Consider the following 20,340-nt stretch of genomic DNA (forward strand, 5'->3'; position numbering starts at 1 on the left):
GATACCCTTTATGCTCTAAAGAGTATCCAATAAAAGCACATTTTTCTGCCTTTGGATCAAGCTTCTTCCGTAGCTCATCTGGCACATGAACGTATGCAACACAGCCAAATACATTCAAGTGTGATACATTGGGCTTCTTGCTAGTAAAGCATTCTTCAGGAGTCATCCCATGAATTGCAGCTGTGGGAGTTTTGTTCATAATGTAGACAGTATTATGGATAGCCTCAGATCAAAAATGTTTGGGCATATTCTTTTCAGCCATTAATGCCAGTGCAACTTTTGCAATATGCCTATTTTTTATTTCTGCAACACCATTTTGCTGTGGGGTATACATGCAAGTAAATTGCCTCTTTATTCCATGAGTCCTCAAGAAGCCAGTAAACTCATTAGAGTGGTACTCTCCCCCTCCATCTGATCTCAAGCACTTCACTTTTAAGCCCGTTTCTGTTTTAACAACTGCCTTAAAAGATTTGAAGTACTCAAACACATCACTCTTTTCCTTCATGAAGTATACCCGTAACTTCCCTGAACAGTCATCAATAAATGTGACAAAGTATTTGTTGCCACCAAGAGATACATTCTGTGTAGGCCCCCAAACATTTGTATGCACTACATCAAGTATTTTTCTACTCACTTCTCTGTCATGCGAGAAGGGCTGTCTTGCCTGCTTACCAAACTGGCATGCTTCACAGACTTTATGCAATTTTGCAACTCTAAAAGAAGGCAACCCTATAACCAATCCTTTGGACTGCATTAATTTCAGCCTTTCCACATTTACATGTCCAATACATTTATGCCATATTTCAATATCTGCAAAACTACTCCTTTTCCTTTAGCATACATAGCAGCATCCATTGCAGGAATTTCAGTATCTAGAAGTGAACATTTGGCCAACTCTACTTCCTTTTGCGACCAACCTACACTTATCATTAAAGTCTTCTACAAAACAACCTTTTGCATTGAATCGACATGCCCATTTGGCCAACAGATACTAGATTCTTTGTAATTGATGGCACATGTAATACATCTGTCAAACTCTTTGTCTGGCCATCATACAAGGACAAGGGAACCTTTCCAATGTGTAAAATTGGGTGGCATGAATCATCACCCGTCTGCACATAACCTGGGTTTTGTAAGTCCTGCGTCTCTCCAAACCATTCAACATGACTGGTTATATGATTAGATGCACCTGAATCGACATACCATACATCATCATGTGTCCCCTTTCCTGTAATTGTATTCATCATATGCTACATAACAAACAGACGCTCATTTTTATCTTCATTCTGTCGTGAAGACGATGCATAGGTTCCTTGCTGCAATTTACCATGCGAATATCATCCTTCTTTGCATAGCAATGGGATGCAATATGACCTGTTTTTCCACAATAGCATAATTTCTAGAGCCTTTGTTTTGCCATCCACCTCTTCCTTTAGAGCTCCCCCTGCCTCTAAAGTTTCCTCTACCTCTAGAAACCTGCATTTCACCAAACTGTTGATTGAACCTGTTTTGCAGGTTATCGCCAGCACGTCCCATACCACGGCCTCTCGAAGAGGATCTACCAAACTCGAGTAAAATGCTTGGACCTGTTCACCATTTCTTTCAGACAAATCACCCTGCATATTGATCTCTTCAGTATTCATGAGAGAGATTAGTTCATCAAAATATGGAAATGGCTTCCATACATATATTGAAGTAACAAATGATTTTCATGCCTTCTCATTGTTAAGGCCACTCAGAGTGGATGAAACCAAATCATCATCATCCGGCATTGCATCAATCACTGCTAAAGCATCTGCAATGCTCCTCACCTTCAACACATACTCATTGGCAGACATTTTCCCTTTCTTCAAGGCATTCAACTCTTGCTTGAGTTAAATCTTTCGGGCCCTTATATTTACTGAAAACATACTCTCAAAAATTGTCCAAGCTACATGTGAAGTTTCAACATTCCTGATATGTCCCAGCATAGTATTATCAATGACTGCAGATAGCCAGTACATCACCTTTTTGTCTTTCGCATAGCCTTCAAAATCAGCCTCTCTCAGTGGCGTCGCTCTGATACCATGTCAAAAATCGTATGGTGGGGGGACTTGCTTGAGCTGCTGTGCCAAAAACACACTATATATACAAGAGGAAGCTCACTCAAGAGCACAAGAAGAGAGATGGAGGTCAAAACGTTTTCTTGCTGGTTTTTTTTTTCTTCTTCCACACACTATACAATGTACACAAAGTATAGATAAGATACAATATAAAAGAAAGTGGCCTTCTAAGTCAAACAGTGCATAACCAACTACACTAATTGACTGGCCATGTGAGTATCATAATGAGTAGGTAGTTGTAGGTAGGTGTAACAAACTAAATATAATAAGTGATAAGTCAGTGGCCATGTGAGTATCATAATGACTACCAACGTGCTAATTGTAGACGTGCGGACTCATCTAGCCAGGCGGTCCATCATCAATGTTCGCACATATTGAGCTTGCCATCTCAACATTGTGTTCATGCAGAGTCATTTCACCCTACCTAGTAAGGTTTTAAGTGTGGGGACGCGTCCCTGCGTGTTTGCCGAGCATACATCTTACATATGTCATTCTTGAAATCTGCGTATATTCCATGTCTTCACTTTACCTTAATGGGTCCCTTGCCCATCCACCACCAGCCCTTGTCTCCTTTACCTACGAGGCCGTTCCTATTGTTATTTTTCTTTACATGGCGTTTTGGTCGTTTTTCTATGTGACCACATCCTAAGTTTACAAAAACCCAAATCCAACCTTACATCCATGTGTATCCCTTTAAACTGTACCTTTTTCCTTTTTACCGCCCCCTATTTCAAGCAACGAATTGAAAGTTATTAATTTTTTAAGCAATTCCCGCACATTTGATGTTTTTTCATGTGAATGCTCCTTTATTATTTTGGAATGCTGATTTGATGTGACAAGCTTGTCCTACACCTTCCATATGATATTTTTTCCTTTTTACACCATATCATTCTGATGTACGATTTGTCCGTTATTAATTTTTACGTTTTTTCATGTATTTTTCATGCGTATTTTCATCCTTTTTCCATGTGAACATGTCCTATTCTCCTCAGAATTCAATTTTGAGTGAATAGCCTTGACCGGCTCTCCTTCTGCCCATTTTTTCTTTTTCCACTGCCCTGTTCTAACTTATAAAATTTTTGTTATTAATTTTTATAGGTGTTTTTGAGCTTCGTTTTACTGTATGTCCCATGTGAATGCCTCCTAACCCCATCAGAACTGAGTTCTAATGTGCCAGCCCTGAAGATCATATGTTTCCAGTGGCCATATTGTTAACTATGAAATTTCAAATCCCTTTTCGGGTACAATTGTTGGGTTTTTCCCATGTGAATGCATCATATCCTGATCGAAATTATGTTCTCATGTCATTCTTCTCGTGCTTCGTTTCGATGAACGGATTCTTCGATATTAATTCTCATATGCATTTTCAGGCTCGATTTTTACATTTTCCCCATGTGAATGCCTTGCATTCTCCTCGGACCCCCTGTTGCATTTTTCCACTATCTTCCCCCTACCTTCCGGCACATTTTTCTATTTATATAGCATTTCATTCTAATGCACGGTTTGGGTTTTATTAAAAAAAAGTTGTGTTTTCACGTGTGTACGTGTCTCCTGCGTCGTGCGTGAACATCCATGTTTTTCAATTTACACGTCTTCTAATGCGTTCGTAGCACCATTCGCCCTCGTGATGGTGTCTCGGCCCTCTACGAGTCGATCACTGCAAAATTTTAAACCCCCACTCCGTGCCTGTTTGTGGGACGAGGGGGGGACTACCTTTGGTTTTTCTATTTTTAAACAAAAATCAAATACTAATTGTTTTTTTAAATTTTTAAATTAATAATAATAATAATAATATCATTTCCCCTCCCCGACAATTCCCTCCTCCCCCTTCCTTCCCTCCTCTCTCCTCTCTCTTCCTTCTTTCTTTCTTTCTTTCTTTCTCTCGCCTCTCCCTCCCTCTCTCTCCTCGATAGCTTGCAACATTCCCTCTCACCCTCTCTCCCTCCCCCTTGCCATCGCCACCTCCCCTCTTCTTCATCCCTACCCTCTCTCCCTTCCCTCCTCGTGTTGCCTATTCCTCCTCTACGCCTGCGCCTGCCGCCTCTGATCGCGCCTGCGCAGCACCTCCTTTCTCCTCTACGCAACCATGCCACCTCGTCCTCATACTACCGCGCTGCCGTTCTGTCATCACCACCCACTTTTGCGCCCTCCTCCTCCTCCTCCCCTTCCTCCACTTCCATCGCCTCTTCTTCTCCCCCTCTTCCTTCCCTCCCTCCTCCCCTCTACCCTGCCAACCATCCCCTCCCCTCTCCGTGCCCACCCGCTTCCCCCAAGCCTACCCTCCTCCCCCTTAGCCCCCCTACACACCCATCCCCCGCCAACTCCCTATCTCAGCCCATGTTCCCATAGTCCATTGCCATGCCTCAATCTCAACCGGAACAAAAACAACCACACCATCCCCTTGTGTGCTCATGTTCGCGTGCGGGAACCTTGGTCTTGCGGATTTTTTTGGCCTTGTTCACACGCTACAACAATTTTTGTGTCTTGTTGTGGTTGTTCGTGTGCGGGACTGTCACTAGTGTTTCCTGTGGGTTTGTAGCTACCATTCCTGTGCAGTTCATGTCTCCTGGCTCATGTCCGTGACTTGCTCGAGAGTTGTTTAGCGACTGTTCATGCACGCAAAAGCGTGTATATCCTTGTTCGTGTGGTGGTGCAGACGTTAACAGCCGTTCACGTGTCGTAGCCGTTTCTATGCAGTTCTATGTAGTTCGTATATGCTAGTAGTTGTTCTCATGTAATTTTCAAACCTGAACCCATTAAAAAATCCATTAAAAAACACCAAAAATCATAAAACAATAAAAAAATGAAAGCATAAAAAATCTATTAAAAAAGAAAAAACAAAAAATAGCTAAAAATTTCTTAATCAATTGTTGATTTTTGGAATCATTTTTCTTTGCTGAACACACATGAATAAATGATAAAAAATATTATTAAAATTCAAAATCCTTTCACAATTCATAATTTGGAAAAAAAATAAAAATTAAAAAAACTCTAAAAAAATCCCCAAAAAAATCCACATACTCTTTCACATATTTTTCAATATTTCATGAGCTTACTTTGCCTACATAGATGCCGAACTCATTTGAAGAAAGAAAAACCAACAAAACACCACACACAAATAAACAAAAACAAAAACCCTGAATCTAATACCTAATTCATTCACACTCATTTTGAAATTTCACACATCACTTGAAAAACGAAACGATCCAAACATAAACCCTCTAATGCCTCCACACATAAACTTTTTTTTTAAAAAAAGACAACAACCGTAAACACACAACTTAAAAACCAATCTTATCTACATTTTTGACTCTTCCACTACCCATCTCCACAAAAAAAAAAAAAAAAAAAATATATATATATATATATATATATATATATATATATATATATATATATATATATATATATATATATATATATATATATATAAACACCAGATTAAAACAAAACCAAATACACAACTTTAATGTTAAATGAAACATCCCACCCAAAATCCTATTAAATGGCTGATAAATCTTTAAAAAGACCCATAAAATTTTTCCAATCCCCCTTCCCTAATGATGTGATCATCCACATTGCACAAGTCCCTCATCTTTTTCTTTGGTGCATCATGGTATTCATCTTTTGGTTTGCATTTGATAGGAGACAGATTGTTCCCTAGTCGCCTTGTTGTTACCACTTGTGGGATTTTTTTCTCTTTTGTGCGGATTCTTTGGATGCAGAGTGTGTTTCAGACCTTGCGGGTGTCCATCCACCGCCAGGTTCCTTTCCTTTTTCCCTCTCCCATGTGCACCATAGCATATCATTAATTGTAATTTGAAATCTACTGACCGTTGCACCCACCAAATGAACACACTACACATCATAAATTGTAATTAAAATGAACCCAACTGTTAATTATAAAAGGAACCCCGCCATTGCACGAGCACTGTTGCACCATAATCCATGTAATTTGTAAATTAAAATCCATTCACAGTGCACGCACACACACACTACATACACATTTAAATTGTAATTAAAATAAACCCCTTGAAGTCATGCATGCATGTGCTTTGTGCCAAACATCATATAATTGTAAAAATGAATTGCATTTTTAGAGACCCCCAGTCCAATCAGTTAGTTAATTTGTCAGAGTGGGGTTGGGTTACGAAATCAATCCACCATGCATTAAGGATTATCACTCATGCCCCTCCTCCTGGTAGTGTGCTAATAGTTGATCGTGCTCCTCTTCCGAAACAGCCACCACCTCATGTTCCATCCCCTTCCCCATTACAAGAAAACTCATATTTAGAGATGAGCCCCCTCCAAGATTTTCCCGAATTAAGCACTGACGTACTAAAGGGCCACCTAGTCCCTCTGCAGTATCAACTATAGATCCTCTGGTCAAGGATACTACTCCTCGTGTTTCTAGCAATTCCCTTCCTGCGTTCCTCTCATGTCCTAACCTATTTGCAACTTAGAGGAATGGACAACTAGATCAGTAGATTCCTACTTCCTTATAGACATTGATAGATGGACCATTGCTCTCTCAAATATTTTATGGTGTCTAGTCTATGTTGGAGACCTCCCTTACATCTTGTCTTTAGTCTGTTTACACAGGAGTGTATACTTCCTTGCAAGACAAGGTGGATTCATTGACCAGCCAATTGAGTAAAATCTTGGAGGATTTGGCATCAGAAAAAGCTAGCCTGAGTGATATTGATAAGTAGATGACTGAGGCGACTGTTTTGATGGATAACCAGAAAGCCAAAATTCAGGAGCTGGAAGATAAAGTAGCTACATTAGAAGTTGAGAATTTGTCCTTAACTACTAAAAAAAATACACCTCTTGAGGAGATGTTAGAGACAGCTCTTAAATTGGGAACTTGTGAAGGTCAACTACAGCATTCCCAAGAAACTGTTGCACCCAAAAGAAGCTTATTGAGGAGCTTATTCAGAAAGTTGCCACTCTTTCTATTCCTCCTCCAACCCCTGTAGTTTCTTCAATCGTACCTTCTTGGGAGGAGCTTGACCAATTACAGCATAAGGCTAAGCTGTATGATGGATTTGTTGCTAAAGTAGAACACCTCCAACAATGCATGAACTGTGTGTAGGAAGATTTTATTCGCTATATTGACTTGGTGTCACCACCTCCTTCCTTTTGGGTTAAATATCATCAACATAGATTTGCCTTATACATATCCTTAAGCAATGTGTATTTGGAACCTCTAGAGGATGGATGGTTCAAATCTCTGGTCTGCAAATTTGTTGAGAGCTATTTTTGATAGATTCGTAGATGAGCTGGTTTCCCATGAAGTTCAGTTATTATCTTTTATGTATCTTACAGGCCATTTGCAGATCCTTGATGAGAAAGATCTAAATGTTTATGTGGGGAATGCGATCTTGCAAGATGTTATGTATGTGCACTCAGTGGAGCTTTTGCTAGCAGAGAGTTTGACGACTTAATTATGAGCAAACTTCTTGGTGTAAAGGGTATGCATGGCATCCACCTTTGGAGATTGCTACTCTGGAACCTTGTCATCTCAATAGTGTATTCCATAAATTTGATATCCAGCCTTTACAATCTCAGTTATTGAGCTATCTTGCTGATCATTCATTATTTACTGATTCCTTTTTCTAGGATCTTCATTTTCATCGTTCTTACTATCCATTGGATACTGTAGATCTTTTGTCTTATTCCCTCATATCTTATCGTTTTCCTTTATATGTTTCTCTTCTTTTATCTAAACTTGATACCATTCCTCTTTTATCTTTTACCCCTTTTAGGTCGCCTCACATTCCTGTGTTTACCAGTTGTCCCTTGATTGCTGATCCCACAATATCTTCTACCTCTTCAGAACCTCTTCCTATCATTCCTATTCCTTTTTTTTTTCGATAGATTCCCTTCAAACCTTTTCGATGCATTCTCCATCTTTCCCACCTTCCTTATCACTTCATTTACCCTCATTCTATGACTTATCTTATCCTCCATTACAATATTATCCTCTTATTCCATTGCCCTCTCCATTTGATTACATTAACCTTCCTCCCCAAATAGCGTTGGATACACCTGGCTATGATCATGACATTCTTCATCGATGACAATGGTGTTACATGATTCTGTGAGAGGACCGCCTTTTATTCTAGGGTTCTAGGATATGTTTGTGGCATGTTCGAATTCTTATCTTCATTTTGCTAGAGTACATGTTACTTCTTAGGATACCACTATTCGTCTTGCAGCTTATTTTTGCTAGTATCCTGCCTTCATGCATCAACAATCTCATTTGAATACTTGAAAGACTATCCCCCAGCTGATCATAGATCCAAATGTGGATGTAGCTACTGCTCAAATGGATGTACTATATTACTTTGCACAGGCCTTCCCCACTAGGTTTATCATCTTATTGGAAAGGATGTGTTGTCTCCAGTTCCTACAAAATGTACCTCAGTACTTTGTAGATGAGAACAAAGCCTTGGAACATCTTAGACTAAGTATCAATTTAAGAAGAAACATCTTCATCTTGCTTAGCAGAAGAGGGTTTTCATGATTGTATCATCTTTTTTCTTAATGAAAATATTTTCATTTTCTCTCCGTTTTTGGGAGCGTATGCCATTCAGACTACCTGGTTTTGTGTCAAGTCTATGTGTATGTATATGTGTATGTATTATTTTTCTCTCAAGTGGAGTTGAAGATGAAGATGGACCTGATCGCGAAGCTAATTGATGGATGGATGGATAGAAGAAACTTCTTATATCCTTTACCAGTTTTTTTTGTTGATTTTAAGAAGTGTTAATGGATAAAGGGTTGTTCTTTCGTTGTATTATTTATCAGAGATACAAGTTACAAGTTGGGATCATGGTTGGGTAGATTATTGAAGATACTAAGGAAGATTGAGTTGATCTCTTTAATGAACTTGTATTTCCTTTTTCTTAGGTTGCGAGGACGCTCCCTTATTAAGTGTGGGGATATGTTGAATGTTGAAATGACTAGGTATTTTGGTTGATTTTTGAAGGATTTTAAGTGATGATTGATTGTTTTGGAAGTGTTTGAGAATATTTTAGATGAGATTAATTATGTTTTGGAAGCTCATGATGATTTTTAGTAGAAATCTGAGGCTCTGTGATGTTCTGATATGTTTTGTTGAGGTTCTAATTGCTTCTGTTTTGTTTTGATTTTTTTTGTATGAAGTATGGATTAATGTTTGATGGAAGTTGAGGTCTTTTGAAAGCTCATTGAATGGTTTTTGATAGTTTGGAATAGTTCTAGTATGAGTTATGTGGTTTTGATGCTTTTTTTTGACCGTTTGTAAATGTTCTATTGAGCTTCTATAGAGTCTCTGTTCTTGCTCTATTTTTGTTGTGTTCTATATGCTTCTGTAAGTGTTATGTGGAATGTATGTGTGACTTTGGGAAAGTTTTCTAGCCTTGAAAATAGGTGAATCTAACTTCAAAAGAGCTCAAGAAAGTGGAAAAAGTAGCTACTAAAGACTTAAGAGAAGACTAGAGTGAAGTGTCAGTGATGAGCTATGAAGAGTCACTGTAGTGGCTCTCATGACCTTTCATATCAGACACACCTTTTGGAAGGGGCATCTAGAACCAAAGAAGGATTATTATGAGTGATTATAGAGTATTGTAGTGAGGGTGTGATGTACTATTGATCGAGAGAGAAAGAGAGAGTCAGAGATAGCAAACAATGTATTCTTTCTATGAAAGACTGTGAGAGAAAACTAAGAAGACAATGAAGATGAAAACTATGTGATTATTTCCATTCAAAGTGGTGTTTCTCTTGTGTTCTCTTTGTCTATCAATGAGAAATATGAAGAGAATGATGAATTTTGTTGAAGATAAAACCGTGGAGGCGCAACCGCCAAGACCCTTGGACCGCTTATTGTTCAAGTGTTTCAAGCGAACACTAATGGCTACCTCTCACATAACCGATGCGCTATCCCTCTCTATGAGTGTAGTGAGCTTACCTTGATGCCCGATTGAGTTGCTTCCTCTCTCAAGCACTCCGATAGCTCCATGATTCTTGATGCAAGCTCAAGCATCCTCAAGCCTCCACCTCCAAGCTCCATCCTATATGGCCACGTGCGAAACAAGAGAGAGGATGGTGGAGAGCTTCACTTCCTTGATCCCTCACCCTCACACACTCACTCCCTTACACTCTCACACTCCCTCCCTCGAGCACACACAAGCAAGCAAAGAGAAGAGAAGGAGAGAATAAGAAGAGCCCACTTTGCCACACACCAAAGAATGAGCTCTCATTCATCTTTTGAACTTTATATACAAAGCCCTAAATCCCATTTAGGCGATCATCCCCTTTTTACATGGCTGGCCATTGCCTGGACCCTTTTTTCCATTGTTCTCCTATCTTCCTAGCTTCCATCCTACTGCCCATCTATATTTACAATTTGTGCAGGTTAGAGCTTGACACTCTTAAAATAAATTACGGTGCACCTTGCGCTCTTTTACAAAAGTATTGACTTGTGCTTTTTCTTGAGCGCCTCTCCTTGATTTAGGATTTTTTCACACTTGTGTTTCCCAATATTTTTTGGCGTGCATTCGTTCTCTATTCTGATTTTGCCTTGGCTTTGTCTTGTACTTTAGATTTTTCCAAATTTCCACCTTGTCCATTTGAGGGTTAACACCTGACTTCATTTAGAGTACTGGTGGCCATGATATGAAACAGACCATTAGAAGACAAGGTCATGTTGCATGCATAGTTAGATGGGATCCTAACAAAAGAAAGAACTTCATGTTGCTAGTAGAATGAACTCAAATGATCTCTTGACCTGATATATTGATCTATATCACACATGTGGGCATTCACCCACACAAGAAATGGACCACCATGCTACATTGGAGTATAACCCAAACTTCTACAATTGGCCCTTGAAACACTAAGCACACCAAGAATGTACCAAAAGGCCCTTACTGCTTCATTCTCCAATCCTAGGAAGGATTCTCATCGTTCCAAGAGGGGAGGGAGTAAGGTGAAAGGTGAAGTAAGGTGAAAAGTGAATACGAATCAAAATATGGTTGAACTCCAAAGAGAAGGATAAATTGAATTTTCATTTAGTGAAAAAATCTTTATGAAGATCTTGCGTGGAATGTATGGATTGATTTATATGAAGAATTTTCATTCCTTGGCTTATACAGTTTCCTTCTAACCACTTTGCTTTTTAAGAAAAAATTGTCCTTCAAAAGAGAACTCATTGTGAGATGTTGTGTTATGATAGGATCCAAAGGGCAGGGCTCCTATTTTCTGAGGAAGAATAGAACAAATATCACTTAACTACAAAGATGTAGGTTTTCAACCAATTACGATACCGAAACAGCCATTGAAGGACCCGCAATCAATCATGGCTACCACAACCACCCTAACACAAGGAGCCACGAAAATAGTAGTCAATGAAAGTAACGTGATGGCATGGGTGCAATACCTACTAGGCAAAGTGCATAAAGTGGCACCAATAGCACCAGAAGGGACCCCAACGGTAGGAGCCAAGGGCCTAGTATAGCAGCTGATGTAGAATCCCGCCAAGGTCCTAAAGTGCCACGCCTTGAGGTATCAACCACTTGGTATCATTGGTAGTGTGCAACATGAATGATTATGATGAGCTAGTGAAAGAGCTCAAGGGTTAGTGTGATAGAATGAATGAGGAGAGAATAGTTGTACTAGGTGAGCTAGAAGCAAAAAAGGATGCTTTTGCAAGCTTTTGACTAGAAAAAAAAAGGCAAATGGAGATATTCACAAGGGAAGTGACAATGCCGAAAGAGGCCTTGAAGGAAAGTTAGGGTAATGAGAATGTGCATGACCTTTATGAGGAAGAAAGGGAAATTCATAAGGCATTAGAGAAACTATGTGCATTTTACTCCAAAGAAAACAAACACCTCAAGTTAGAAACAAAGAGTTTAAATAGCAGAGGGATGAGTTGAGAAAGGAACTACATACCACAAATGCACAAAGAGACAAAGAGGCTATGAAGAAGATGGCGGAGTTGCAAAATCAACTCCAGGTAGCACTCCATGAGCATGGCATCCTAAAGGAGCAAGTGGAACACCAAGGCCAAGACAAAGAGAAGATGGATGCAATATGAAAATAGCAAGAGCAACTGGTAACCAACCTCTCAAGAGAGCAAAACCAAAGTCTTGAACAATGCTAGAATCAAGGATTTAGCAGAGCATGACAGCAACCCTCCCAGGAACATAATCAACCACAAAACCAGGGACAAAGCACACAAAATCTATGTGTATGGCTTTGCCATTAATCTCAAAACTAAAAAGAAACCATACATCTGTCTTTTAATAATGAACCAATTTGTTATCTTCATCATCTTCATCCATAGCTTCAATCATTATGCAAGAACAAAAGGGAAAAGAGGAATTCTGCACAAAAGACAGAGGAGAGAGGAGAGAGAACAAATTTTTGGCACCACCAAAAGGAGAATATGCGATTGGAGAAGAGAGAGGGAAGGGAAAGAGCCACATAACCACTTGTGCACTCCACCCACCTCTTCCCCAAAAAGCACACCCCTTCGTATTTTTATTATTTCTTTGATTTTTTTTACATTTGATATTATAAGGCCTTTAGCCTTTAATTTTGAGTATTCCTACCCTTTACAAATGCATGCACGTAACACTTGAAAGCATACCATTGACTTTAATAGATGTGGCTGCCCTCCCCTTTATGTGGGATATTATTTTAGTGATTTTGTAACAATGTAGTATTATTCTCTTGACAAAAAATAAAAATATGATGCATGCTTGGATTCTTTTGTGCCTTGTTTTTATGCTTCTTTTGAGTGTCATCAGAGGACATGGCACTATCAAAAAGCAAGCACATAATGGCTGAAGGAAAATTGGAAGCAATAGAGACGGGGATGTTAGCACATCAACAAGCTTTCTTAAACATGATGTTGCATATCACTCAGGCAAAAGGAGAAGAAACAACTGATCGGCTCAAAAGGAAATTAGAGCTCACAAGGAGAGCACTAAGATATAATCTCCATGAAAAGACTCCCAGGACCAACATAAGCCTAAGTATGGAAGAGCAAAGGCAGCATCTGATCAAGGTAGGGTTATCCAGGCAAGAGCTTTGACTTGCTAGGATTTGGGGAATAAGAGCAGCAAGCACAATCCCCTACTAAGGATCCTATAGAGACAATTCTTGAAGAAGGGTCTGATTTTGAGCAAGAGAATGATGAGAAAGAGTAGCCTAATGTGCCAAGTCCACCCCCACAACCAGAGTCGCAAGAGTAGAAGCACATGATGAAGACCCCATTGTCCCAGAGATAATTGTGGAAATGAGGCACAGAAGGAGAGAATTGATAGAGCTATCACAGAGAAAGATTAGTGCCAGCTAGGCCTGAAGTCCCCATCCCTCAATGTGAAGAGTGATTGTCAGTCAACTAGGCACGAGAACTGACCCTATGTGAGTAATATGAAAGCCAATGTAACCATTTGAATTCATCTTCTCCTTCCTTCGATCACTTGATCAAGTACTGTCACCAAGGGTGGTGGAGGACTTGATCAAGCTTTCAATGCAACTGGGCAAAAGGTGGCTAGAAGAAAGAGTAAGGCAACCAATGTTGTGGCAGAGGGAACCAACCATATATTGGGAGGATCAAGTGATGGATGAGGTTAGAGTAGCTAAGGGCTATGAATCATGACCGAAGTGGAGAAGGAACATATGGGACGATAATATGGGTGCATGGATGGATTTTTACAACACATTGCCATATGAAAGGGATAATTTGATGTACATGACCTATCCAAGGAGATACGGAGTATATTTTGATCTAGAGGTGCAGGAAAGATATGATTTCCCATGAATTTACAATGTTAATACCGTGACCCTTGAGGAGTGCATGACCTTTCTTGAAAAATGTATTTTCCCATCTATTGCATACTTTCTCAAGGAGATTTCTTCATGTCCAGTTCCGGCATTTATCATCACTTGTAACTATCTATGTCTCCTAAGGATCCTTCTTAAGTAAAAGCTCACTGTTGCAGAGAAAGAGCAACTATCACCCCTCTTTTTTTATATAAATGTGGTCATAGATAGTTGTGCTATGCTGAGGATCATGATAAGAGCTACTCTATTGCTAGCCTTTTTTATGAACCTACTAGAGGACATGAGTGATAGTCAATTCATGAGATGTAACCATCCACTTTTGTTCACTACACCTTTGAATGTGAGAGTTAACTTAAAAGGATATATGCTAAGTTGGTCCTTTCTAAGTAAGTCACTTAAATCTTAGTATCATCCCTTGTAGAGAGAGAGAGAGAGAGGAGAGAGAGAAAGTTTTTTTTCTCATTTGTAATATATGAGTGTCACAAACACTGCGTCTAGGGACCATTAAATCCCTAGCCCCTCCCCGCTTCACACACTTAGGGCACATCAAAGGCAGGACATTATGATGGGCCTATCTCCCTGAGTCATACATAGAACCCCCCTTCCACGATCCTCAAGTGTGTGACAACACCTCACGCTTGCCTATGGTTCACGATCCATCTCCTAGTTCCACCACCACTTGCACAATGCACTACATGGTAAGGTAGAGACACCGCCTAGGTAGTGCACCTATTCTTCCTTTACATGTACATTCTGCAATTGTGCAGCTGGCCAACAACTCTGAAGGCCATCTTCGATTAGTTAACATATCTTTAGCACCAGCAATCTCCGATCACATGTCACAAGCTTGTTCTACATGATCAATATTCCAAAAGCCCCAAGTACCATTTCACAGACTACCATCAACCTCTCCAATCCATACCATCTAGTGCCATGGGACTGGCACTAGGACAGGGTAATCTTAACCCTCAGAATGACACAGGGACAAAGAAGGCTTAAAACACCATATTGGGGAATATGGGAATTTTTCATAAGTTTGAGACACGTGGTCAAATCTTTGGATTTGTCATAACTTGAACACTATAACTCTAAATTGATCGCTCTATAGCTCAATAGATTCCATTTTTCAAGTGCTTTCCAATGATAGGTCACATGACATGGTTTTGAGAAACTTATGGACATGTTATCCAGGTGCCACCTTTTTAGTATTCAAAAAATGGGAATGGGGAGATTTCCAAACTCACTAATATTGTGTTTTAAGAAGGAGCATAAAAAGACAACCTGTTAGAAAAAGAAGACTAAGAAGCACGAGAAAATTTTTAAAAATCAAGAACATGGCACACAAGAGATAAAGCACATTTTAATCCTTTGTAAAAGAGCACTAGGCTCCTTCCTATGTAAGTTGTAAATGGAAAGGCACATGTAAGGGAGCCAGGAGAATAGGAAAGAATAGGAAACGAGTGGAAAAGAGGAGCAAGGTTAGATGGCCGATCAGGAAATGTGTTGGGTGCCCAAGGGGAGAAGGGCATATATAAAAGCCAAAAAGTTAATGGATAAGCTCATTCTTGGTGTGCATGCAAACTAGCCCTCTTCTTGTTCTTGTTCTTACTTCTTGCTTGTGCATAAGAGACGGAGAAAGGGAGTGAGAGAGAGTGTGAGTGTGAGTGTGAGTGTGTGAGAGTGAGAGACTGAGGAGAAGCTCTTCTTCTCCTCTTCTTATCTTCTCCTTCTTCTCTTCTCTTTTCTTGCATGTGTGGCTATGGAGGTTGGAGGTTGGAGCATGGAGAGAGCTAGCACCTTGAATCATAGAGCCATTGAAGGATTTGAGGAAGAGGATTACAATGATGGGATTCAATGGTAAGCTCACTATATCCTTGTGTGAGAGCATGCATGGCTATGTGAGAGGTAGCCATTTCCACTCACTTGTAACACTTGATAAGTGGCCTGTAGGGTCTCGATGGTTGCTAGTGATAGGGACAACATGCTTCAATCTTGCATCCTTAATTCATTGCTGAAGATTAAGAATAATATTCAAGAAGAGATTAAATAGAAGCCCCATAAAAATTCAAGGATTCAAGAAAGAGATTGCTTGCTGTCCATAAACTCCATAACTCTGAAGCTTTAAGAGTGAAGAATGATTTAATGTTTGATGATTGAAGTAAGAGAAGGTTTCCTATAGCTTAGAGGGATTAAAGCCCCATGAAATCTTAAAGAAATTTTATAAAACTTCATTGTTGTCTTGAGATTTCAGGAAGAAAGAGAGAAAATCCAACATAGCTAATCTCAATCCTTGAAGAAATTATACTAGCTTGTAGAGGACTCACCAAAGAGTGCTAGAAGCCATGCTTGATGCATCAGAGATGAGATTGAGACTGGACATGAATTCTAGATTGTAGCTTGAAATCTATGATGAAAAGTGCACTGATTCAACTACCTATCCACATGGGTTGCCTACTCCAAATGTTGGTCATAGTGGTGCTCTTCATGCTCCTGGGAATGAGAGAAATGAGGTTGTGCACTCAAAGGAGAAATATTAGGTCATGAAGAGAAGATTAGGTCCAAGAATCAACCACCACCACAGAAGCTTGAAGCAAGCTTAGAGAAGAAATAGAAACCTTGGTTTAACAAAAAATAACCTTGCTTAGGCTTTTTCTAATCTCCATTAACCCCAGTTGGATCAAGAACCTCCAAAATGGGCCTCATATTGACCATGAGCTATTAAAATGTCCAAGAAACTACTATTTCTTCTTCAAATCTTTTCCAAGAACACCAAAAATAGTCAAGACGTACTGCATAGAACCTTGACTAGTTAGGTTTGAACTATAATAAGATCTCTGACCAAATCTTGCACTCTAGTTACTCTATATGATACTAGTAAGCAGATCAAAGCTTGAAAACAACCTCATCAATGGATCAAAAGAAAGGCTCTGATACCATTGAAATGAACTTAGCCTATCTTGAACAATATACAAAGAAAAATAAGAAAATAAAATATGAATCAACTAGCCATAGCCATAGTTGAATTGAATCAATGTACAATGAGAATCAAGATGAGAGGCTGTAGTAAGAAATCCACCCTTACAATGGTGGGCATTGGCTATCCACCCTCAATGTTTGTGGGAAAGGTAAGAAATCCTCAAGCTCCAAGAAATGGAGAAGTTTATAAATGTGCAAAAGATGTGTTACATTGGCACTCTCTTGCCTTTTATACTCTAGCCTAACATAAGCTAATTCCCTAAACTAAAGGTATAAATTTTGTTTTATTACATCCACACACCCCTTGCCCCTAGGCAAATAGTACCTCAGGTAGTTAATGCGCCCTTGAGGGCCATCAAGAAAAGAAAAACTTAGTTACACAAAGAAAAACTTAGTTACACATAGAAAAACTTAGTTACACATAGACGACTTCTAAATCTAAGACACTAGGGTTTGTTTTCCATGAATAATGGATTGAACTCGAAAGTTTTTGCTTCCTTGGAAAGAAACATAGTTGTAAAAACAATGAAGTGTATTTTCAAATTAAGGATGTAGAATTTATACTATGTTCTAGGAAGCCCATGCTTTCAAATACTTTGTGATGAACATGGACATTGTATACTATTGTTATTTGTGACCTCTTTCTATTCCTAGAATCTACACATGAATAGCAAGTCTAGTTCCATAGTGATCTGAATTTTGCTTTGGTTCTATGATTTACTTCAAGCCACCTCTTTTGCCATAGCCAAATTGGGTTCTTTGTATCTAGTGTTTGTGTGTGTTTGTCTTAGTGGGTGGATAGAGGGATAGACTTGGCCATCTTTGGCAAGGCATGCAATAACTTTTAGTCATGCAAGTGTGGAAATGATGGCTAGGAAGATGTGTGGAGGGTAGCAGTGATGGGAACCATGAAGATCCATCCTTTCAATATCTTGATGTACCAATAGAACACAATGACAATACTCTTGGAGTCAAATAGTAATCACTTTTAAGAAAAAGGTACGCTAGCTTATATAGCTTCACACACACACACACACACACACGAAAAGGAGGACAATATGATTGTGACAAAGGAGGACATTGTAGTTGCAGATATTGGCTCACATACACACACGCAGTCAATGAATGATAAGGACAACATTTGTGATAGGATATATTCGTAAGGCAAAGGCAAGAAGAAGGCAAAGACAAAAATAGTGATGCGTACAAGGATGCATGAGGAGATGGCATGCCAAAGAAATGGCAACAACTTGGCTTATATGGAAACAATAGTGTTGAGATATTTGCAATCACACCTACTTCAGTCCCTTTGTGAGGAGCAGTGAGGGCTTAGGACCAGAATCCCATATGCACAGTAGGAGAAAGTACCACCACTCAAATCCTATAAAGCATTGTACTTACATTCTTTTTCTAATGCAATGATAGTACTCTTTTCTTTCCAGTAAAGTGTCATGTCACTATCAATACAAAAGATTGTGTTTATGAGTCCAAGTCTCAATCTTGGAACCTAATTCTCTTGTGTAACAATTTGTCCTAGTCAGGGTCAATGTCTTCATGAGTTTCTTTTTCCTCTTTCAACCTCCATAGCTTCTGCATCTACCATGCTCTAGATCTCACATATTTCACATGGTATCAGAGCTCAACTGAGCATGGCCCAACTCTCCTTTCACTCCTCTCAGCTCCTTTCCATCTCTGCTCAGCTCATTTTGAGTATTGGACCCTATCTCCAACTTCATTTACATTCCTACCTTCAATGAAGCTTCCATGGCAGCCATAGCCAGCAGCACCCAGTCAGCTTGAAGCTTTCATATCTCTCTCCACAGGCCAAATCTCTCTGAACTTCCTTCTAGAAAAGTGTTTTTCTACTTTAAGAGCTCCTCCATGGCACCTCAATCATTGACATTTGCCGACTATAGCTTCATCATTGCCTCTTTTCAGAGTCACTACCATAACTGGGTCTATGGACAGCACCTACCTACCTCTGTTGGAGCAGCCATATCTCATCAACCAAGCCATATATCTTTGAGATTTATTCTCAAAAGTTGTTCTTCAAGTCAAGACGCAACTTCTTGGCATAGAAATCAAGGATATTGATGCACACCATGCCCGACATTTGCATTTTCCCAAATTTGGGTGCAGTTTTGACAACGACCAGTTTGAAGGCTTAGATCTCTCAACTTGGGCAAAAAGAGTACAAACCCTCTTAGGGGGAGTTAGACCCATTAGTGAGAGTTCTCTATCTCAAAGGGTTTGAGCAGATTCAACCTGTGGAGCTCGTGGGAGCTCATTTACCAGTCACTGGTCCCTCAGAACATCCATAGCCAAACTTCACCAAGCTCAAAAATTTCATCATTTTCTCTCTTCTACCACTGGAACAACCCACTGACACTCAGACTTGAAGGTCCCAGCATCAAATCAAGAAGGGTAAGATCTAGATTTGAAAGAACTTGAAGGATTTTTGTAGGTTTGAATGACTCAGGGAAGAAACATAGTGTCTATTGACACTCATTTTTAATGATCTAAACACTTGTGTATCTTGACACATCTCAACCAACTCTTTTGCTGCTTAAATTTGATAAGTCTGAAGCTGATTTGTTGATGGTACCTCAAGTTGAACATGGGCAAACATTCTCCAACTGCTTGTTTCAAAGGAGTCGAGTTTCATACCTAGCAGACCCGCATCAAATTGATCTTAATGAAGAAGGGCCTCTGGGCCATTACCACTGGAAAAGAAAAGAAGCCTCGTGATGTGGATCTTGCTATCGCTTGGCAAAAGAATGATGATAAGGCTCAAGCCATTATCAAAGTGGAGCTAGATGACAGCTATATCCACCATGTGGATAACTGTGAGACTTCACAGGATACATGGAAGAGACTTGACACTTTGTTCTGTGCTTGCACAGTCTAAATCATCAAAGTATGGTCTCCTGATTGAGTTTTTCAAGCTTGAAATGAAGTCCAGCACATCACTTGCCACACATCTAAATTACATGGAAGGATTTCTAACCCAACTTGTAGGAATCAACATTAAAATGGAAGAAGATGTTTGCATTGCTGTTCTACTTAAGAGTTTGCCTCTTGAATATAATAATGTATCAACAACTCTAATTAATATGCCAAACCCTGAACTTGTTGATATCCAAGCATCACTGCTAGAGGAGGAAAAGAAGCTAAAAACTAAGAAAGAACCAAGTACCTTTAGAGATGAGCATGCATTATATGTTGGCAACAGGTACAAAGGCAAGAAGGATCAGCTCTTCTGTGATTTTTGCAAAAGGATCGGACACACCGAGAAGTTCTGCCATGCCAGAAAGAGGTCCCAAAAGGCCTATCTAGTTGTAGTCAAAGAAGAAGAAGAAAATAGAGAAAAGGAAGAAGAAGAAGACCACCAGCAAACCTCATCAGTCCTTCAATTGAGATAGAC

Source organism: Lygodium microphyllum, chromosome 2 (assembly GCF_053477565.2).
Source record: "Lygodium microphyllum isolate KBCC chromosome 2, Lygodium_microphyllum_v1.1.10, whole genome shotgun sequence".
Lineage (NCBI taxonomy): Eukaryota > Viridiplantae > Streptophyta > Polypodiopsida > Schizaeales > Lygodiaceae > Lygodium > Lygodium microphyllum.